The sequence below is a fragment of the Callorhinchus milii genome, unplaced genomic scaffold (genome assembly GCF_018977255.1).
Source record: "Callorhinchus milii isolate IMCB2004 unplaced genomic scaffold, IMCB_Cmil_1.0 Scaffold3, whole genome shotgun sequence".
NCBI lineage: Eukaryota > Metazoa > Chordata > Chondrichthyes > Chimaeriformes > Callorhinchidae > Callorhinchus > Callorhinchus milii.
The window spans coordinates 57,831,498-57,855,284 of record NW_024704744.1 but is presented as its reverse complement, the minus strand read 5'-3'; the positions used below and the strand labels follow the sequence as shown (position 1 = coordinate 57,855,284).

Genomic DNA, 23,787 nt, shown 5'->3' with positions numbered 1-23,787 from the left:
TTAGCGTATTATGTGAAGCACTTTCAAGATATCCTCATAACATGAAAGGCACCATACTAAATATCTCAGCAGCAGTTATAATAATAATCCTTGCATTTGATATAGCGCTTTTCACGTCGGGAGGACGTCCCAAAGCGCTTCACAGAACACTGTAAAGTGAATTGACTGTCTATTTGTGGGCGAACGCGGCAGCCGATTGCGCACAGCAATGTCCCACAAACAGTCGTAGATTGAAAATGACCAATTTATTATTGTTTTTGGTTTTGGAAGGATTATTATTAGGCTCTGTGTGGAGTAAGGAAACTTGCCCAAGGTTTCGCCCTCTGCCTGGAATTGAACTCAGGTCTCTCACTTGCAAAGCGAGTGCTCTAACCACTGAGCTACAGGACTCCACAGTTAGAAGTGTATCACAATTAGAAGCCAGTGCCTTTATGCAATACTTATGACTAGTGAACTACATCTCTACACTCACCCAACCAATCCATTTGGGTGCATTCAGCTAGTTACCACGTTAGCCTGCTCAGTTGCGACTGTCATCTGAGGGAGGTTATATAGTTGACACTCCAATGTTGTGCAGCATTGTTAAGAGGTTTCCTTTGAAATAAGACATTAAAAAAATCCCATACTATTCAAAGGGAATATCTGCTGGCTAACATTTTCCAGCTAGGTTTGTGGGACACTGCTGCATGCAAGTTGGCTACTCATGTTTGCCTACAAATTAGTCACACTGGGGTAAATCCTGTGAAGTGGCTCACGGCAGTGATTTGGTAAAGACATGATATCAAATGCAAGGATTCTTATTCAGTTCTTAAGAGCAAAAGAGTCTACACCCAGTCAGCTCATGAAAATGAAGGAAACAGCAAGTTAAATAAAGTTTTTATTAGTTTCATATATTGCCGATGAAGGAATTGAATAAACCAAGCTCCATTTGTAGTTATAGATACAAGAAGAATCCTGGTTGCCAGCTGCCATCAAGATCTTGATTCAACATCTTCCCAATGTACATACAATGAACCTGCAGGAATGCATTTAGAAACTTAAATTAAATCACAGGTCAGGTTTATTTAAAAAAAACTCAGAAACAAGGTCTAATCTCAGCAGTCAGATCCGTATGGTTCATCAGAACATCAGATTTGGATATAAGTCATCATTGACCAGACCAAATACAACATTCAAGCTCATTTTAAAAAATAAAAAAGCACCTTATATTCAAGTCCTCTTGGCCAAAAGGATCAGAACACACATCCAGCTAAAACATCACTCCTTCCACTGAAAGTAAAGCAAGGAAAGCCACCTCACTAAACAGTTTTTGAAAAAAACACGAATAATGAGATTCAAACAAATTAAAAAAGAGTTTAGAATGTTCAAATACTGAACTGCCTACCGTCAAACATCTCTGGGTGAAATTAAGAATTGAGCCAGGACAGAAACCTTAAGGTTAAAATGCACCTAAAAGAAAACACAACTGTTATCAGTAGGTTACATTACAAGAAGTATCAACACTACACAAGTCAAATACTGATTCGTCCATTCTCAGCAGTCAGATCCGTTAGATTTTCATCAGAAATTCAGGTTTTGGATTGTTTTCATCACTGATTAGACCAAGAACCAAATATCATGTATTTAATTAGAGCTTGTGTGTTTTCTTAAAAGTATGAAAACTTCAGTTAATCGCCTCTGCTCACATACAAATAACCACTTGCAAGTTGTTGCGGTTTCAACATACCTGTTAATTAAATGGAACATCTTAAAGAGGTAATTTTCACGTCTGCAAAATCATTTTCAGTTGTACCTGGAAGAATACACAAATACAAAATACACTTCAAAAACAAGCATCAAATACAAGTATTGTGAGTAAGATGCATTAAGTCAGACACTGGTTCGGCAAATCTCAGCAGTCAGATCCGTTTCTTTTTCATCAGAGAATCAGGTTCAGAATTTATTCCGTCACTGATTAGACTAAGAACCAAGTGCGACACACTTAAGCTGTTTCCCTATTAGTTATTACCTACGCTCACATATAGCCATTAGAACTACCGTTTTAAAAAGAACTACTCTTGCAGAATACATATCCACCTTTTCCTTTCAGTGAGTTGCCTCTAATGGACTCATCGCATGCCAACACCCCATCTCCAGGAAACTCCAGGGCTGTACCCTCACTCTTCACACCCATTATCGCTAGGTTCAAAGATCCCAACAGGACCAAGTTTAACATCCTCGTTCTGACCTTCCAAATATCTCAAAGTCCCCCCCTCGCCGACCAATGCAATCCAACTCTGGGCTTCAACACAACACTGCCACTTATTCCCGACTCTTTCACAAACCTTGAGATATTGTGCTCATCTTCTGGAACTATCTTCCAAAAACATTTTGCTCCACCTCCCATTTCCTAGTCTATCCAATTCTAGTAATTTAATTAAAAACAACAATTTAAAACCCAACAGTTCAAATTATATGAACTATACTCCAATTAAATAGCCTTCCAACACAGATCATATTTACCTTCAAGCATTGGCTGATTGAGACGCTGAGGGCACCACTTTCCAGCATGATCGAGTCTGAATACATCTGCAGAACAAATAAAAACAAATGGTCAGGATTATACCTCCTACCACAGATCCTTTAAATCGACAAAATCAAAGTTAAGCAGAGACCAAACCGGGAAAGTGTCAAAACCCTTCGCAACTGGCAGTAAAACCAGCAGAAATGGCTGCAAACGATGTCTGCAGCGAATCCGAGACCAGGGAGGATAAGATGCGGTGGAGAGGCATCAATACCGAATCACAAACTGCACGTCAGCGCTCAGCAAAGTGACCCCCGGGAGCGGTGGGTGAGGCGGACACTCGCCACGTGGCCCCCCGCCCGCAGGCACTGCGCGCTCGCAAACCATCCAAACCCTCGGCAACTGCCGACAGACCGCTCCTCGGCACAGAGGTCAGACAGGCCCGAGCGGGGGGGGAGGCCGAGCGGGGGGGGGGGAGGCTCGAGCGGGGGGGGGGGGGGGGGGGGGGGGGGGGGGGGGGGGGGGGGGGGGGGGGGGGGGGGGGGGGGGGGGGGGGGGGGGGGGGGGGGGGGGGGGGGGGGGGGGGGGGGGGGGGGGGGGGGGGGGGGGGGGGGGGCCCGAGCGGGGGGGGGAGGCCCGAGCGGGAGGGTGGGAGGCCCGAGGGGGGGGGGAGGCCGGGGGGGGGGAGGCCCGAGCGGGTGGGGGGGGTACCAGGAGCGGAGCCCAATCGCACCTCACACCCTGAGAGTCGCTTCCAAAAAGGAGGGCGGGCGGGGCCGCACGCCTTATATAGCAGGGGGTCAGCTCCGCGCAGCACTGTGTGAGTTGACCCCTCCCCCCTCCTCGTGGGGGGGGGGGGGGGGGGGGGGGGTCGCTGTCTTGGCGCCCAATCGCAGGTCAGGAAATAACTGCGGTCACGTGTGCGAGTGCGAGTGCGGCGGCTGTTCAGTCACGTGGCCACACTGGGCGGGGCTCCTCGGTCACGTGGCGGGGCGGGGCGGGGCTTGTGCTGTGCATGATGATGTGTATATATGATCCGGGGGGGGTTTAAAAAAAAGATGTTTTCTTGACACTTACACAGTTTCAAAAGCACTAACGTAAATCGGCCACTCTGTTACCCACAGGAGGCGACCCATAACACTGGGCTACTTGCGGGCTAGTGGCTGAGGTGCCTTGTCTACGAGGTGCCTTCTCTGCTGAAGACCTTTCTTTTCCACCGCGCCTTTGGTCACCTTCCTCCCCCGCCCCCCGCCCCCCGCCCCCCCGCCCCCGGCGCGCTCCCGGGATCCGAAACTGTGAAGCGCTCTGAGACGCCGTCCGGCGTGGAGGGCGCTACGTAAATCCAAGTTGTTGTTGTGGAGGCTCAAGTCCTCGTTGCTCATTGCTATTTGCTGCACTATTTAACGCCCAGTACCACGATTTTCCCTCTGAAACTCGTAATAACGCTCAACGACTGGCACCCCACGCTGACCGGTCTTAATTAAAATAAAAAAAACTTTTTCCACACAGAGTCTTAAAATGCTTGACAGGTGATTATTGTCAACAGTAGCATCTGTATATATAGATAAACACAGCAGTCATTTTGCGCATAACAAGGTCCCACAAACACCCACACAGTGAACGATCACTATATTAGGAAGATTGTTGGCCAAGACGCTGGGAGAAATCAAATGTACACGTTCATTTCTAGCGTCACAGCCATACAACAATGACAACTTGCATGTATATAGCACCTCTTACGCATGGTAGTGTCCCTCACATGGGGTAGCACCCCAGAGCACTTAAACATACAAGTCAGGTCAAAGGTGTCTCAGAAATGTACATTACATTAATGTAGAAAATATTGTAAGTCTAAGTACCTTCTATTTCCTCTCTGAAAATCACATGGATGATGCAACAACCATGCTTGTGGAGTCCTGTAGCTCAGTGGTTAGAGCACTTGCCTTGCAAGCGAGAGACCTGAGTTCAATTCCAGGCAGAGGGCGAAACCTTGGGCAAGTTTCCTTACTCCACACAGAGCTTAATAATAATCCCTCCAAAAACCCAAAACAATAATAAATTGGTCATTTTCAATCTAAGACTGTTTGTGGGACATTGCTGTGCGCAATTGGCTGCCGCATTTCACCCACAAATATACAGTCAATTCACTTTACAGTATATTCTGTGAAGCGCTTTGAGAAGTCGAGAAGATGTGAAAAAAGCGCTATATCAAATGCAAGGATTATTATTATTAAATCGCAGTTACACTATCATTTTGTATGGCCTCCCAGGGACTTCTTGGTAGCTGAAATTCAAAAACATCCAGTCAAGTAACAATTTACCTTGTGTTTCTTGAACTAATTACATAGCTAGTGTAATCCTTGCATTTGATATAGTTTTGTTCACGTTTTCCAGATGTCTCAAAGCACTTCACAGTATGATGCTGTTGTATTCGTTACAATAACTTAATTTCCTATTAATGTCAAAACTTTGTTGACATTGTACGATACAAGTTCAAAATGTGCATATGGTTATAATATAATGTCATAAACAAGTTTTCAAATTAAAAGAGTATTTTTATGACAATATGACACCTTCAAATATTTATAACAGACAATTCAGAGTACTTGATACCGTGCTCCTCATCTTCTATGCCACAGAATTGCCACTAGAGTGTAGCAACACCATGTTTTTCATAGGATGCCAGTTATACAACAATTCAGCAAATAAAGAAAAGCATGTCTTAATTTTCTAAGAAATAATTCCTTCTGATTTGGTGCGAATAAAGTATTCTCCTTTTCTCCCTTAAATGTTTACATTTCTTCCAATGCTACAGATGGGTGCACTCTGATAGCTTGCCCAGTAGTCTGGTCTTTATATAATAATAATAATATTAATAATAATCCTTGCATTTGATATAGCGCCTTATCACATGTTTAAGAAATCTCAAAGTGCTTCGCAGAATATACTGTAAAGTGAATTGACTGTATATTTTGGGGGGGGGGGGGGAATGTGGCAGCTAATTGCACACAGTAGTGTCCCACAAACAGTTGTGGATTGAGTGACTACATTTTTATTTTGAAGGGACATATATATATTTTCTGAAAGGATAAGGTTCAGACACAGTGTGTGTTGGTGGGGATCACAGCTGAGCCCAATTCTGTTATATCATGTGCCCAATGTGCATTTTCCAGCAGAGGTTACTAGACAATGATCAAAAGTGGGAACAAGCAAGCTCAGTACCAAATTCCAGCCACCAACCAACGAATAGCATCTTTTAAAGCAGAATCCCCAAGGTGTACTGAAGAATGGCTTCAAACATCAATTTCAAATGATGTCCTTTCCATTTTTCTCCATGCTAGGTATTATTCTTACCATTGATTCAATTAACTGGGTCTTGATGAGTCCATAAAACATAATTATTGTAACTCAGAGTTTCTAACAATAATACTCTAAAACCCTGGCTAGCTGGACTAATGGGGAAGATCTGGTCCTGCGAGCTAGAATTTCTGGCTATTTCTAAATACAGGGCTAGTATTTTGAAAAAGGCTGGTAAATGCCAATACTGGCACTGTTTGAATCCCGTGAACAAAAGATAGGAAATAAGCTAATTTTTGTTCACTGTATTCAAACAATCTGAGTCAAAGTTGATATTCCTGGCCACTGTAAAGGCCAGCAAAGATGGGGAGGCTGCATAGTGCAACATTGGATGTGCTACAAGATTTCAGCTGGTGGAAGTCTACACGAGTGCGCACTGTGAAAATTTTTTAACAATTTTTTTTTCCAGCTTGGTCCGGCTAGGTCTAAATTGCAGAAGCCCAGAATCCGGTAAGCTAGGGGTTTACTGGAGTAATAATAATCCTTACATTTGCTATAGGCTTTTCACTTACTAAGGAGGTCTCAAAGTGCATCACTGGATATACTGTAAAGCAGGGGTGGGCAAAATACAGCTCGCGGGCCATATCCGGCTCGCCAAATGATTGTATCCGGCCCGTCATTGTGCCTAGCAATAGAACAAATTATAGTTTGTTCAGTCCCAGAAAGTCGCACAAATTTTGCATTTGAATCAGACCGGGAACATCAGCCAATCACACTGCTTAGTTGTGCGCACACTCCCTTAAGTGTTGAATCAGGCTGACGTCAGAAATATACGGATCGGCAAATTTTCAAACATGCGCGCGGCAACCGCGGCAATACTTTTCACTGAAGAGGACGTTAATTCAAAATGTGTTTATCAAAGAAGTGGAAAGTGGACGCTGAAGGCCAAATATTCAACAAAGAATAGACTTCTAAATTTTTTTAACAGTGTGAGTGGAAAATCTGTGTGCTTGATTCGCAAAGAAAGTGGTAGTGCTCAAAGGCTACAACTTGAATCACCATTTTGACAGCAAACGTGCTTGCAAATATAAGAACGTTTCTGCCGAACAAAAAGGAAAGAAAGCTGTTGAGATGGTTGTTCGAATGCAAAACAAACAAAGCATTTTCAAATTCAAAATAATTTGCATCCCGGGATGAGATTACAAGAGTGAGTTACGTGATTGCACACAAAATCACCAAGAGCAGCATTGGTCATCAGTCATCCATTCTCTGAAGAAGAATTTATAAAGGTTGACTCATCCTCGATTTTATGCCCAGACAAGAAAAAACAGTTCGAGAACATTAGCTCAAGGCAAACTATTGTGAGACGTGTCGACGGTATCTCTGAGAACCTGTATCTGCAGCTACAAAATAAAGTAAGCAATTTTGCATGTTTTTCACTGGCACTCGATGACAGTTGTGATGTCAAAGACACAGCCCAGTTGATAATTTTTATTCGAGGTGTCACCAAACATTTTGAGCTCACAGAAGAATTGCCATCAATGTAGTCAATAAAAGATACAACAACTGAAGAAGACTTTTTGGAGGCAGTAAATAAGTGTATCTTAAAATTAGGAGTGGAGTGGAAAAACTTGGTGAATGTGACCACCGATGGAAGCCCAAATCTGACAGGCAAAAATAATAATAATAATAATAATAATCCTTGCATTTGATATAGCGCTTTTCACGTTGAGAGGACGTCCCAAAGCGCTTCACAGAACACACTGTAAAGTGAATTGACTGTATATTTGTGGGCGAACGCGGCAGCCAATTGCGCACAGCAATGTCCCACAAACAGTCGTAGATTGAAAATGACCAATTTATTATTGTTTTTGGTTTTGAAGGGATTATTATTAAAATGTTGGGTTACTGAAAAGAATTCAAGATCAAGTCAAAGAAACAAATCCAGAACAGAATATTGGTTTTCTGCATTGCATTATCCACCAAGAGGTCCTCTGTAAGAGTGTTCTAAAACTAAGCAATGTCGTGGACACAGTTACGAAAGTGGTCAACTACATTCGAGCAAGAGGTTTAAACCACAGGCAATTTGTAACTCTGGTTGAGGAATTGGAATCCGAGCACATGGATGTTCTGTATCACACAAATGTAAAATGGCTTAGTTTAGGAAAGGTCTTGAAAAGAGTGTGGGAACTGAGAACAGAGATTGATTCCTAGTTTTTACGCCTCTCTTAATGAATATACCTTTCCAAAAATAAAGACTCATTCCCGGAGGATGTTTGTGCTGTTTGGATCAACATACATATATGGGGAGTCATTTCTGTGATGAAATTCAATAAATCAAAACATAGATCTGTGATGACTGATGACCACCTTGCAGCAGTACTCCGGATTCAACAACGGAGATGATGCCTGACTTCAATTGTCTGATTAACGCACCTCAGCGCTTTCCTTCTTCCCATGGAGTGAGCTTCTCACATTCTCATCAATATGTGAATGAATTAATAAATATCGAATAAATGTCTGCTCAATGAGTTGTTTTTATTTAACCTAACTTTAATGAATGTCAATTATATAGACTTTATTTCATGCATGTACAAGTGTAAGTCTTGATTTTGAGCTATTATTAAGCATTTGCATCTATATTAAATGTGTGGCCCGCGAAGCTTACCAAAACTCGTGAAGTGGTCCGCCAGCAAAGTAATTACCCACCCCTGCTATAAAGTGTAGTGACTGTATTTTGTTGTAGATAAACATTATGTAACATCCTGAATTCATATTAACTTGTTTAGATCCTCTTTCATTTCAAATCTAAATTTCAAGTTTCTTTTTTAAGGCGATGTAGGAGATATGTTAAATGAGGAAATGGTCTGATATACTTGGTCAACAACAACAATAACAACAAAATTACATTTATAGGGAACCTTTCATGTCAGGAGGACGTCCCAAGACGCTGGACTTCATGGATCAGGACCCGAGCATGGGTGCTGGGGTAGGAGTGAGGGAAAGCAGAGAGGTGGGAGGGCGACTGAAGGCACGATCGAAGAGGAGGGTCTTGAGACAGTCCTTGAAGGAGGCAAGGGAAGAAGTGAGGCAAATGGACAGTGGGATGGAGTTCCAGAGTATGGGAGCAAAGAGGTTGAAAGCCCAGCCACCGATGGTAGGGCAGGTCGGGTGGGAGACATGGAGCAGCGCCAAGCCCGCTGAACAGACGGAACAGGCAGGTTAGTAGGGAGGCAGCAGGTCAGAGAGGTAGGAGGGGGCAATTTGATCCTCTGAGGGATGGAGAGCCAGTGAAGTCGGGCGAGGGTGGGAGTGATGGGGTCACGAAGCCTGATGCGCAAGAGTACACGAGCTGCAGAGTTTTGGATGATCTGCAGGTTGTGAAGGGAAGAGTTGGGAAGGCCGATGAGGAGGGAGTTTCCATAATCGAGCCTTGATGTGACGAATGCGTGGTTGAGGGTTTCGGCAGCCTGAGGGGTGAGGCAGTGGTGGAGTCTGGCAATGTTGTGGAGGTGGTGGTAGGTAGTGCTGGTCATGGCGCCGGATGTGGGGGAGAAAGGACAGTTCAGGGTCAAACAAGATAACCTAGGTGCCTGACTGGCTTAGTGAGGTTGAGTGTACAGCCATGCAGGCTAATGCTGGCGCGAGCCAATCAGGAGGGCCTCGGTCTTGCTGATGTTCAGTTGGAGAAAGTTGTCCCTCGTCCAGTACTTGATGTCAGACAGGCAGTCAGTAAGGACCCCAGTAGTCCTGGAGTTGAGGGTGGAGGCAGAGAGATAGAGTTGGGGGTCATCCACATACATGTGGAAATTTACCCTATGTCTGCGGATGATGTCACGAAGGGGGAGCATGTAGAGGGTGAACAGCAGGGGACCGAGGATCAGAGCACGAGATGGTACAGGGGCTGGAGGAGAAGCCGTTTGCAGAGACGAAGTGGAGGCGGTGTTAAAGTAGGACCTGAACAGGTCAAGGACAGAACCTTGGAGGTTAAGGTGGGAGGAGAGGCGGTGGAGGAGGATTGAATGGTCCACAGAGTCAAAAGCGGCGGAGTGATCGAGGAAGATGAAGAGGCAGAGGGAGCCCTGGTCACACATGGTCAGGATGTCATTTGTGACTTTGACCAGAGCAGTTTCTGTGCTGTGGGCAGCACAGAAACCCGATTGGAGAGGCTCATGGAGGGAGTGGGAGGAGAGGAAAGAGCGAAACTGGGAGGCAACGGCTCTTTCAAGGACCTTGAACAGAAAAGGTAGGTTGGAGATGGGCTAGTAGCTGCATAGCTGTGAAGGGTCAAGGGAAGGTTTCTTCAAGGTGGGTTGATACTGGCTGTTTTGAGGGGGGAAGGAACAGTGCCAGATGACAAGGAGAGGTTGATGATGTCGGCAAGAAGTGAGGCAAGGAGGTGGAGCTGGAATTTAAGGAGAGGGGTGGGGATGTGGTCCAGGGAGCAGGTGGTGAGCTTCATGGAGGATATGGTGGTGATGATAGAGGAGAGAGTGACAGGTTCAAAGGTGTGGAAGGAGGGATGGGTAGTCATTGGAGTGTGGTGGAAAGGGTAGGGAGTGGGTAGAAGTTGGGAGGGCAGTGGCAGCTCAGCGCGGAGCGGTAGGTTTTGATGTGGTCCAGCCAGATGTGGTGGTGGACCGTTAGCCTGGGGGAGTTGCAGGGAGGGGGGCATTTTGAGGGAGGCAATCACCAGGTCGAGTGGGTGGCCGTGAACTTTTTGGTAGCAGAGTGGATGTGGAGGGAGAGGTTGAGAGAGGAGAGGAGAAAGAAGTCTGAGGATGTGGGGCAAAAGGGGGTGAAGTGGAGGTTGAAGTCGTCTAGGATGATGAGGCAGGATGGAGTGATCAGGTCAAGATAGAGATCATGGATGTGGGTTGGGGAGTTGATGCCTTATTCTCCAGTCCTATTCTCCAGCATTTATCCTCAGAATCTTAATCGCTGGACTATTACTCAATCCTCACTCCATCCCGTCCGATCAACAGTGCCAAACTGTTCATCACTACTCACTCATTTTCTAGAATACTTTCCTTGCCTTCAAAACTCCTATTGAAGATTTATTTTGTTGACCAAACATTTGACCAATATCTGCAAACTCCTCCTCCTTCCCTCCTTGCCCATCATTGTGAAGAGCTTTGTTAGAACCATCCCTTGTGAAAGGTGCCATATAAATATATTTGATACATCTCAACAACATGATAAAGCGCAATATCAAATGCAAGGATTATTATGACTCTAAATGCAAATATTGTTGTTTAAAATGGTATAGTGTGTATCATGTATATTGTGTATTGTGGGTATCATATCAAATCGGCTGAAGGTTCCTCTTCATATGAACCTTTATTGTGATCTATCTTTTTTATTCTTTCATTCTGTCTGAAATAAAAATCCACACTGTCATATGTTGGCAATGTGTTAACAAAAAATGGGCAGTTAAGTCAGTTTTAACAATACATAATTGTCTTAGCTGCCTAAGGTATAACTATTAATGTTTAATAAAGCATAATTATAAATGTTGTTATGTCTAGATGATTATACAATTTTGGAAGCATGATAAAATAATAATCCTGCCTGTGGGATTTTTGATTGATTTATTTAATACTGTATTCTCACTGTTCCAATGATATGCCGTGAGCTTTAGCAAAATGCAATATTGTACAGTCTGCTACCAACTTAATGAAAATATATTTCAACTCAACACAAGAGTAGGAAGCCAAGGATTACCAAATGTAATTCAGTTATAGGGCTATCTGTACAATCAATCACCCTTACAGAATGCTTATTAACAAGCTGAACACTATTATGCAGTTGAGAGATAAGGATATTAACAGTATTTACATGCACTATCAGGTAAGGAGGTGGAGAGGAAAGGGTTGAAAATGGCCAAGGAAATCAAGAGGATGCTGGTCTAACTTTCTGCTGGGTATCAAGAAAATTGCTCTATTCCAAGGCAATAAGACTGAAAATCTCAAGTTGCTTTTAGATACATTGATGTAGGTGCATTGGCAGCCAGCTAGATTATTGCTATTGAGGTTTCCAACCAAACCACACTTGGGATAACTAGTTGTGGATATAAAGATTTTGTTATAAGAACCCCAGTAGAACGTAATACAAAAGTCTGAAAGAAATCACCTCTCCTGGAGGCGGAGGCGGGAGAAAAGGTTATTGGCAGAAATGTGACAAAAATGCTTTAAACTGTGGTAAAAAAAATCATTTGGAGCATTAAATGTGGATGACATGTGCCTATTTTATGTCAGGAAAGGAGCAGGGGTGTAGGGTAAAATGAATAATCAAGGTTAGGCTTTACATCTGAGAGAGGATATGCTTGTCTCTGATTTCTTGCCTGTCTAAGAGAAGCAATGTTTGGGGGTCTTTGAGACTAAGGCAACAGTGCAAGATGTGGATCGGATTTCCAGGAAGGGTGGTCGAGGCCTGGATGCTGAGCTCATTTAAGAAACAACTTGATATTGTAATGGGAAGACCATTATGTTGGTGTTCTGGAAGGATGAGATGAAATGGGCCAAAAGACTTTCTTCATTTAATACTCTCATGATTCCCTGGGGTAGAGTATCGTATATATTGTAGGTTTGGTATCAACCTGATTTTGTGTTCTGTTGTTAAACAGTGGTCAGATTTGGTACAATTATGTATCTTAGGCAAGTTTTCTTACTCCACATACCTCTGGTTACCTAGCAGTAAGTAGGAACCCGCTTGTTAGCCAACTGGCGGATCGCTTTCAAAATTAATAATAATGTGCTTATTTCATCCATGACTGTTTGTGGGACACTGCTGTGCAATTGGCTGCCGCGTTTCTCCCACAAAATACACTTTATAGTATATTCTGTGAAGCGCTTTGAGACGTTTCAACAACGTGATACGGCGCTATATTAAATGCAAGGATTATTATTATATACTTCCAGTTCTCCAAATATAATCAAACACAAATTTCCCACATCTCCTCTTCAGCCATGATCCATCTCCACATTATTGATGATTATTGGTTAATGACACTGGGAGAAACTTCCCTCTCTTTTTGAATAGTGCCATGGGCTCTTTAACATCCAAGTGAACAGGCAGACAGAGCCTTGGTTTGATAGCTGGAATCAAAGATGGCACATCCAGCAATACAGCGCTACCCCCAGCACTGTACTGGAGTGTCAGCTTAGACTGTGAATACAAAATCCTAAGTGAAGAAACAACTGGCCAATGGATGAATCGTGTAATTCAGACAAGTTAATCTGATCAAGAAGAATTTATTTAAATGTAGCCTACTTAAATTAAATCCGTCCAAACAAATTTACTGGGGTTCGAGAACTGTAGACAGCATTCTTCTGTTACTAATCTTTAATGCAAATTACTGTGTTTTCTAAAGTAAGCATTAAAATTAGGATCAAGATGATAATTACTAGCAATAATATTACCGTGACATTTACAAAATGTTGCTTGTTTTACTTTCTAATTATTATTATCATACATTTGAATTGATTTCATTTTAAAAGCTATTTGGGGAAAGCTAACTGGAACAGAAAATTGATTAAATTGTGCCATTGGCAGTGAAAGCATATTGCCTTATAAATCTAAGTTCTGGTCTGTCAGTCTATTTAAAATATATATCAGATATACATCTATTGTTTAAGAGTATAACACACTGTGGTTGAAGATAAATGAATGAATTGAAGGCAGACTTACCATCAATTGATTGACTAAATGTGAATGTGATTAAGGGCAGGTCTGTGACTTAAATTAATCCTTGCATTTGATATAGTGTCAAAACTTTTCAAAGCGCTACACAGGATTTTTACTGAGTAGTGACTGTGTATTCTCGTAGGAGAATGTGGCAGCCAATTTGAGCACAGCAGTGTCCCACAAACAGCTAGGAAATGAATTACCAACTTTTATCTGGAGGATTATTGACCAGAAAATCTCCTTCCCTTTTTGAATAGTGACATGGGATCTTTATTGTCCACTTGAACAACAACAACAACAAATTACATTTGTATAGTGCCTTTCATGTCAGGAGGATGTCCCAAAGTGCTGGACAGCCAGGGTGGTTGGGATCAGGAGGGGTGGAGGGTGGAGAAATTAGGGGTAAGATGGTGACCGAAGGCACCATTGAAGAGGAGGGTCTTGAGACGAGTCTTGAAGGAGGCAAGGGAGGGGGCGAGGTGGAGGGGCTGGGATGGAGTTCCAGAGGGTGGAGGCAGAGAGGCTGAAGGCCCGCCCGCCAATGGTATGTGAAACAGGCTGGAGCCTGCTGAACAGAGAGAGCGGACAGGCTTAATTGACTCATGAGATTTTGATTTATATTCACAGGTGCTGAATATTTTCGGAACCCTCTGACAAATGGATTCACTTACTTTTGAAGTGCTTTTAATATTTTTAGCACCTACATGGTAGTAATGGGGGGAAGGTAAATAGCAATCTAGCTGATAAGGTGTATTTTCTAGTATTAAACCCACAATAGAATTTACAAACAGATGTTTCCAACAATGTAATGAGTAATTTATACCAATAGACAGAAAGTACTAATGTGCAATAAACCTTCCTTACTTGCACAAAGTAACAACAATAAAAACATTGTATTTATTAACGTTCTTCACGTTGGATAATGTCTCTGAATTGATGGAACTATAGCATTGATGAGGAAGAAATAGTTTCCTGGTTACAACTGCCTCTATTCCCCATAGATAGAAAGAACTAATATTTTTATAGTGCCTTATCACATTGAACTATCTCAAAATGGTGTACAGTCACAGAAACTCAAAAAGAATGGTGTGGAGTGATACAGCACATGCGGCAATGCTGAAAATCTTCTTGAATGGTCTCCTGAGTAAAAAGTACCAGATGTGAATCTCTCAGAAAATGTTCACAGAGAAACCAGGAAACAATGGCATTGAGTGCAAAAGACAGGCAGTGGAGGAGTCAGGTGAAGAATGTTGGGCTTCATTCAACAGCTGGAAAAAGTATACGGGAAAATCTAATTTGCATTGTAAAATCAATGTACTGTCAGTTCATTTCACTGCAAGCTAAGATTGCATCTACAAATGTACAATGCTTTAAAAGGTCAACTATCTTAACGCAATGTCTGAAAATCCACAGTAATTCTGTTCAGAATTGCAACACATGTACAATATTAAAGCAAATATTGCTGCATAAATAGGTGTTATTTTAACACGAGACACCCAATTTGTGACAATTCTGCTTTTGTATTTCAAACTACTGACTGACAGACTTTGGCAGGACCCTGTACAGGAAGTGTTTTATAAAGGACAGTACTCTTAATCGAGGAATACAGTAGTCACTGAGAATTGGATGCTGGACACTGGATTGAGATGTGAAGGCGTATGAGAGTTCTTCATGGCAATATCCAGGAAATAGGCATGTTTTGGCATCAGTGTTTTAAAAAATCTATTTTTGAATAGATTAGTTCTGCTTTGCTAACTGTGTCTAACTGCCTAGCATTAGACATACAGGACAAGTTTTGACCTTTTGTGTCAGAGGAAATGTGTTGAAGAAATCATGTTTGGTTATAGTGACTCAAGGGAAAATGTTATTGAATTGACAACAGAAATGACAAGATTGGGAAACTTACTAAATGGTTTCCTGCATAGATTTGCATTTTTTGTCCCTTGTTCCTAGGGCAGTAAACTACTATACAAGACGTATTCAATGGGCACTGATAGTCCTGTGGTATCTACCCTATTTGGCCATCCTTCACGAACGAGCTTAGTTCAATGGAACTATAGTTTATTTGACCATTGTCCGAGTCTCCAGAAAAATCACAAACATGAGAGTGAGTACTCTACACAGCCAGACCCAGCAGATTCTGTTAAATTTCTACTCAGGTTGCAAAGCACACAATCTGTACACAGGAGATCAGATTACTGGAGCTCAGTTGCAACACCGCACTTGCTGTCCACCCAAGATCAACTAAGTCATCAAAGACTAGCCATTGAATTTGGGACTCTCTGTTCTCCTCTATTGTTCGTGCCACCCATTTCAAATCATAAATTGAACTGGTTGTCAAACTCTATGGAAAATAAAATTTTCATTACATGCATTTGGGTCAAGAATATTCTAAATTTATGGAGGTTTTACATTTTAAGGCAAAATAGGTTTACAGAGTAAGAGCTGGGTGGAATCTTAGGCTAAGTGTGAGTTAAATGCAAAGTAAAGTTGTATTTACTAAACAAAGTGAATTGACCCCAATCTCAACTACTGCACTGGTGTAAATGCTTCTGTTTGACAAACCAATCATCCTTATGGCATCTCTGTAATCCTTTGTAATCCTTACAAAAGGTATAATTACATCCTCTTGTTCCAACACACCCCTGTGATCATCCATCTGTGTGAATTTCACTCGGAAGCTGATCTGATTTTCGACTTCCACACAGATGGACTGAGGTCAAATGTGGCTCCAGGCTGAAGATCAGCATCTGAGCAGATTGTTAGCAGGTTGTCCTGAGATGTAGTTGGGTACCTGTAGCATGTGATTTTTATAATTCTTTTTGTGGATTTGGAAAATTTCAAACCCTGCCCTGCCCTAGTGTGAAGGGAGCCAGCTGGGATTTACGTAATGGCAGATCTTTATATAATTTTATATCTGCCCTCCTTCTCAATATCTTTTACTACTCATACATCTAAAGTAATTAATAATAATCCTTGCATTTGATGTAGTGTTTTATCACATTGACAAAATGTCTCAAAGTGCTTCATAAGATACAGGTGTCAAGTGTTTTGTGCCTGTGTGTTATGTGTGCAAGGGAAGCCAATTTGCGCTAAGCAATGACCCACAAACAACTGTGAAGTGAATGATCAATTTTATTTGGGGCCTTAGTTGGCCAGGGTATCGGGAGAAACTCCCTTCTCTTTTCGAACAGTTCCATGAGATTTTTAACATCCACTGGAACAGGCAGATGGGACCTCAGTTTAACATCTAATCCAAAGGATGGCATCTCTGACAATGCAACAGTCCCCCCAGCACTGCATTAAAGTGTTAGCTTAGACTATATGATTTCAATTCCCGATGAGGGACTTGAACCCCCCATAACCTTCTGACTCAGAGGTGAGAGTGCTTCCAATGCTACAAACTGACACGCAACTATCTCTTATCAACATTCAAAACAATTCTGTATCTTCAGCTTTGTGGGGCAGTGTATTTCACTATATTTATTATGTTTTCACAGAGAAATGTTTTCTGATTTCACTTCTTCAACGGGTTTACCTCCAATCTTAAGAGGAGATGCCCTCGTTTTGGATCCCCGTACTGGAGGGTTGAGTTGCCCTCTGTCTAGTTTATCAATTCACTTCATTACTCCAAATAACCTCTGTCAGGCTTGTGGACATAGAAACGGGATATGAAAAAAGGCATCCCAGGTTTTGGGTCTTGGGAATTCAAGATTGGAAAACAACAGACATGTTGGGGAATTCTACAAGTTGTGGTTATGAAGGCCTACAGCAAGTGTATCTAATATTAGTTTTACGCATCCCCTCGATAATATAGAAAACCTTTGAAATCTTGCATTGAGATATCTCATAGCACTTCATAGGATTTTACTATAAAGTGTAGTGATTGTATTTTTTATAGGCGAACACCATAACCAATTTGTTTACAGCAGTGTCCCACAAACAGTCATGAAGTGAATATCTGGGGGATTGTGGGCCGAATTTCAAGATGTTTTGAACAACATTGCAGAATGAGATCTTTGTTAATCTGCAGAAAATGATTAGACTCTGTGATTTCAACACATTCTGGCAGCTGCTTGAGTGGAGTGCACGTGCACACACACACATAACACACATAGATAGAACTAATTGACACCACTTTATGCCTTCTCACATCTTTTTGTTTGTCTTATGTAAAATAAAAGCCATCCATCATTTTTGCAAAATCTGTTAAGCCAACTAAATTGATTTACATTGTTCTTAAGGATGGATGAGGAAAAAGCTCCCGTATTCTTCATTCTTGAACCAAAAGCTGATGTCAGCCATTACTCAGTTCTGCAGACACTGGTTCGATGTTGTCTACTCTCAATGACAGCTGGCAAAGTTTACAAACTAAATGAATTCTGGCATTTACAACCAATTCCCAGTGGGCAGAAGCAAATAAACAATTCTCTGCAGATATTAGTCTCTAATTGAACAGTCAGTTCACAATGGCTCAAGGAAGAAGAAGCAGAAAAAAAATCACTTGGGGGGTTGAATTTCTGTGCAGTACATTATTTTTAAATAAAATAAGTGGCATTATTTGAGGAGTAAAATAAATAAATCTTTGCTTAAGACCAGTCTTATATAAAATTCCAAAGCTCTTTTTTTAAGAAAAAAACAATAACCTCATCAAACCATGAATTAGAATATATTAACTGCTTGGTAATGGCTGTCTGTCTATTAGTTTACTTAGTGATTTCCGCAGCTTTGAACAGCTTTAATACCAGTGTTTATGTATGGGCTTTAGCTTAGCCGTAAACATGGATACAAGCTTATGTACAAGGGCTAGACACGTTAGCTTGGAGAGAAATTACAGTTGTGAACAGCTTTTACCTGAATGCTCAGCTATACCTCATATCCATCAATTAATTTGTTTGCAACTTTTGAAAATATGCAAGTGCAGATCCAATTATTCCTGTGCTTAGGCTTTGGGGAAGAAGCTGCCAATCTACATGAGCATTCAAGGCTGTGACATATCATATGGCTACAGGAGTTCTCATTCAGAGCCACTCTACATTGCAACCTTAAGAACGTAAGAAGTAAGGAACAGGAGTAAACCATTAAATGGGCTCCACAACAACAAACAACAACAACATGTTGAATTTGCATAGCGCTTTTCATGTTGGGAGGACATCCCAAGGCACTGGACAGACAAGGGTTTACACCCGAGTTAAGGAGTTGAAATTAAGAGGGGTGGAGGGCAAATTGAGTGGGGTGGAAGGATGACCAAATGCACAGTCAAAGAGGCAAGTCTTGAGATGGGCCGTGAAGGAGGCAAGGGAGGGGGAAGGCAAGGGTATGGAGTTCCAGACGTTAGGGACAGAAAGATTGAAGACCTGACCGCCAATGATGGGGCGGGCAGGGCAAGGGTCATGGAGCAGGTTACTGCCCGCTGAGCCGAGGGAGAGGGCAGATAGGTAAGGTTTTAGCAAGTTGCAGAGGTAGGGAGGGGCAAGACCATAGAGGGCTTTAAAAGTGAGGACAAGGACTCAATCCTCTGGGGGATAGGGAACCAGTGAAGCCGGGCAAGGATGGGGGTAATCGGCTCACAGTGCTTGATGTGGGACAGGACATGAGCTGCAGAGTTAATCTGAATAATCTGCAATTTGTGGAGGGAAGAGTTGGGAAGTCTGGCAGGCAGGGAGTTAGAAGAGTCAAGCCTTGATAAAATAATCTTTATATTTGATATAGTCCCTTATCACATCATTGAGATGATTCCAAGTACTTCACAGGATATACTGTAAAGTGGATTGACTTTTGTGAACTAAAACATACATTAGATCAAGGCTGATCTGCAATTTAACACTGGGAGCAAGAAAATTTAATAAAATCTAAGACCTCCACCCCGCTCAACAGAACCATACAGTCATTTTTTGGATGTCAGTGTGTGTTCCTCCAAGAAGCCATCCATCTTAATGTAGCACAGGAAGGTCCCACAAACAACAACAACAAAATTACATTTGCATAGCGCCTTTCACGTCGGGAGGATGTCCAAGGCGCTGGACAGTGCACAGCATTTCAGACCCGAGCTAGGTCAGGGGGGAGAAGGGAGGGGAGGGGAAGGCGGGTGACCGATGGCATGGTCGAAGAGGAGGGTCTTGAGGCGGGATTTGAAGGAGGCTAAGAAGTGGGCAAGGCGGAGGGATTGGGGGATGGAATTCCAGTGGTTGGGGGCAGAGTTGCTGAAGGCTCTCCCGCAAATGGTGGGGCAGGTGGGTCGGGGGACGTGGAGCAGAGCCAGCTGAGTGGAGGGAGCGGGCGGGTTGGTAGGGGGTTAGGAGGTCGCAGAGGTAGGGTGGGGCGAGGCCATGGAGGGCTTTGTAGGTGATGACCAGGATCTTGAACTGGATCCTCTGAAGGATAGGGAACCAATTGAGTGGGGCGAGAATGGGGGAGATGGGATCACGGAATTTGGTGCGGGAGAGGACACGGGCTGCAGAGTTCTGGATTATCTGCAGCCTATGGAGGGAGGAGTTGGGAAGGCCGACAAACAGGGCATTTGCATAGTTGAGCCTGGAGCTGATTAAGGCATGAACAAGAGTTTCAGTGGCCTGAGGGGTGAGGTAGTGGCGGAGTCGGGTGATGTTACGGAGGTGAGGGAAGGCAGAGCGGGTCATGGCTTGGATGTGGAGAAGAAAAGACAGTTGAGGGTCGAACAAGACACCTCGGTTCCTGACTGACTTGGTGAGTTGTAGTGTGCAACCATGGAGGTTGATGCTGCCAGAGCCTGCGGTGCTGAGGCGCTGGCGTGAGCCAATCAGGAGGGCCTCAGTCTTGTTCACATTCAACTGTAGGAAATTTCCCCTCATCCAGGACTTGATGTCCGACAGGCAGTCTGTCAGGACAGCAGTGGTCCTGGAGTTGAGGGTGGAGGCAGAAAGATAGAGTTGGGTGTCATCTGCATACATATGGAAGTTGACCCCATGTCTGTGGATGATGTCACCAAGGGGGAGACTGTAGATATTGAAGAGGAGAGGGCCAAGGACAGAGCCCTGGGGGACACCAGACGTGACAGTGTGGGGGCTGGAGGAGAAACCGTTAGAGGCAACAAAGTGGAGACAGTGGGAGAAATAGGAACCGATCCAGGCAAGAGCAGGTTTGCGAAGATTAAGTAAAGAGGAGAGGCAGAGTGAAACAGTCATGAGGCGAATGACCAATTTATAAAGGACTGAGAGGAAGTCTTGGCATAAGTATTGCTCCTATAGAATGTTTTTTTGGGTGTGATCTCTGTTGGTCAGGACATTAGGAGAATTTACTTGCTCTTCAAAGGGAAAATTAGGAATGGGGTTAGACACCAAGACATGCCTGGCTGTGAAAGACGAAGCATAAGACTGAAAATATAGGTTATGAATAGCTAATTTTTTTCACATATCAACCTTGAAATGATATAGCATGATTAATATCACTTAATATTTATAATCTTCTCCTGGATATAAGAATACAATCTTTTTTTTTCTCTCCCGTGAGTTTGAGAAGGTGTCAGAGAAGATTTCTGCTGTCTGGAACAATGAGGGTGAAGATCTGGTACAGCAGAACAATTGACATAGTAATTCCGTGCAGTTACTGCCTGAGGTGATAATAAAGCAACAAAACCTGATTGCAAAAAGAAAGGTGGTATTTTGTTCAGCACAGAAAAAAAAATTATAATAAGATTTCATTTATTTATTGAGTAAATGCTGAAGGTTAATCACTTTCAGAGTACATACAACAACAACTTCAACAACAACTTGGATTTATATAGCGCCCTCCACGCCGGACGGCGTCTCAGAGCGCTTAACATAGTTCTTTCTCAGCACAGCTTTATGCTTCCACCAGTTGTAATCAGTTATAAATCACCTGCAGAGCTTTCTTGTTGTTTCTGTAAGTTGCTTTCACAGAATGGGCCGAATGGCTTTTGTCTGTCCTGTAAATTTCCATTTTTCAATGATTCTGTGCTGGCCAGTGGAAGTTGTAAAATGTATATCTGAGTTATTACCAATTTCTGGTTATGCTATAATGCTTTGCTATGCTTTAACAAAGCGTTTTTGAGACATCTCAGCGAAGTGATAAGGCACTATATCAAATACAGGAATTATTATTATTGCTATTAGGCTTCCGAGGGAGATGGTGTAAGCAGAAAATGTCATTTGTTTCAAGAACAAATTAGATAGATTTCTGCTAGAAAATAATATTTTGGGATACAGTGTATAATTTTGGACACAACATGTTAAGCGGCTGCCAAGATAGTGGAAGGTGAACTAGATGGACCTTGGTCTTCTTTCACCTAGCAAATTCTTATGCTCTTATTACAACCCCACTTCATCCATTCTCATGAATACTGCTGTCTGAGTAGAAAGGGAAATTGAGTCTAATTTGCTTATTGTGCTTACCAAGTGTAAACCTATGTGTACAGAGGGAATTTCAGGTTCTTATTATAAGCGATTGTTGACAATACTATTACACTTAGCGAGAAACGAAATGTAACCTTTACAGTCTCAAATTGCTTTTTCAGCATTCCTATGTTTTTTTTGCTCAGCCGGGGGTCTGACAGGTGTGGAAACCTATCACCATGCTTAAGAGCATCGAAACCAAGCTGAGATTTCTATGCATCCCACCTACATATGGAAATCCCAGAGATAGATTGTTTGCATGAATGCAAACTCTTTCCCTGGAAGGATACATCCTGCTTTCCTAATTCCAGACAGTATTAGGCGCAAGTTGGTCAGAACGAAGTCTTGTGGACCCCAGAGTGTGCGTTGAGGTACTACTGGAGTCTAACTAGCTAAACACATCCGCACCATGACCGGCACTGCTTGCCACCACCTCTGCTACATTGCCTGACTCCGCCACTGCCTTACCCCTCAGGCTGCCGAAACCCTCACCCACATATTCGTCACATCAAGACTCAATTATGGAAACTCCTCCTCACCGGCCTTCTCAACTCTTCCCTTCACAAGCTGCAAATCATCCAAAACTCTGCAGCTCGTGTACACTCACGCACCAGGCTCCGTGACCCCATCACTCCCACCCTCGCCCGACTTCACTGGTTCCCCATCCCCCAGAGGATCAAATTCAAGATCTTTGTCCGCACTTTCGAGGCCATCCATGGCCTTACCCCCTCCTACCTCTCTGACCTGCTGACTCCCTACCAACCTGCCTGCTCTCTCCATTCAGTGGGCTCCGGCCTACTCCATGTCTCCCACCCGACCCATCCTAGCATCGGTGGCCGAGTTTTCAGCCTCTCTGTCTCCACACTCTGGAACTCCATCCCACAGTCGCTTTGCCTCGCTTTATCCCTTGCCTCCTTCAAGGCCGGTCTCAAGACTCTTCTCTTTGATCGTGTCTTCAGTCTCCGTCCCACCTCTCTGCCTTCCCTCACCCCTACCCCACACCCCATGCTTGGGTCCTGCCCCCTGACTGTCCAGTGGCTTGGGACATCCTTCTGACGTGGAAGGCGCGCTATAAATGTAATTTTGTTGTTGTAAAACCGCATAGCTTGCCATTGATATTGCTGTCCGGCAAGCTTTCCCACTGCTTGTCCAACTAGGACCACCCTGCCTACCTCTTGGGATACAGTGTATAGTTTGGGACACGACATGTTAAGCTTACTACCTACCTCTTAGGGCTTTGGTTTGCAGGGTCAACAGGAGCTTAGTGGGAAGAGTCCATGTCCCCAGTGACTTGTTTACCCACACTAAAGGAGCAAGGCTACACCATTTGATTATAGCACCTTCAGCCCTAGAGTTCACTCTACTGAAAATGGGCCATTGTGGAGTCCTGTAGCTCAGTGGTTAGAGCACTTGCTTTGCAAATGAGAGACCTGAGTTCCATTCCAGGCAGAGGGCGAAACCTTGGGCAAGTTTCCTTACTCCACACAGCGCCTAATAATAATCCCTCCATAAAACCAAAAACAATAGAACTTGGTCATTTTCAATCTATGACTGTTTGTGGGACATTGCTGTGCGCAATTGGCTGCTGCGTTCGCCCACAAATATACAGTCAATTCACTTTACAGTGTGTTCTGTGAAGCGCTTTGGGACATCCTCCCGACGCGAAAAGCGCTATATCAAATGCAAGGATTATTATTATTATTAGTTAGAATCATTAGTTGCCTCTGTGGGAAAGCTAAGGCACTCATGGTAAAATAATCTTCTCTTTATCCTGAAACATAAATATTGTGGGAGTCATCAGCATTTGTTTGGTTGACTCTACCTTTTGAACATACATCAAGAGTCTTTAAGAAAGAAATAATACATTTTGAAAGTGAGTTTCCTGCACTTGTGATATAAATAATGTGCTCG

The 23,787-nt window shown here is 43.0% G+C and overlaps 1 long non-coding RNA gene and 3 other non-coding genes across 6 annotated transcripts; all 4 read right to left on the bottom strand.

Moving 5' to 3' along the window:
* Positions 1-864: 864 nt before the first annotated feature.
* On the bottom strand, positions 865-3,265 carry LOC103178887. 3 transcript variants are annotated; one of them, XR_006084942.1, is made up of 6 exons: positions 3,237-3,265; positions 2,503-2,568; positions 1,727-1,792; positions 1,385-1,449; positions 1,203-1,269; positions 865-1,015 (listed from the first exon to the last, which is right to left on the bottom strand). It is a non-coding gene; the product is annotated as an uncharacterized LOC103178887 (long non-coding RNA). The 3 variants fall into 3 exon arrangements; XR_006084943.1 differs by having other exon boundaries at positions 3,215-3,249; XR_006084944.1 differs by lacking the exon at positions 3,237-3,265 and adding an exon at positions 2,655-2,760.
* LOC121848611 lies at positions 1,092-1,156 on the bottom strand. Its single transcript, XR_006084988.1, has one exon. It is a non-coding gene; the product is annotated as a small nucleolar RNA SNORD50 (small nucleolar RNA).
* On the bottom strand, positions 1,531-1,598 carry LOC121848609. Its single transcript, XR_006084986.1, has one exon. It is a non-coding gene; the product is annotated as a small nucleolar RNA SNORD50 (small nucleolar RNA).
* Positions 1,889-1,956, bottom strand: LOC121848610. The gene has a single exon (XR_006084987.1). It is a non-coding gene; the product is annotated as a small nucleolar RNA SNORD50 (small nucleolar RNA).
* Positions 3,266-23,787: the final 20,522 nt, after the last annotated feature.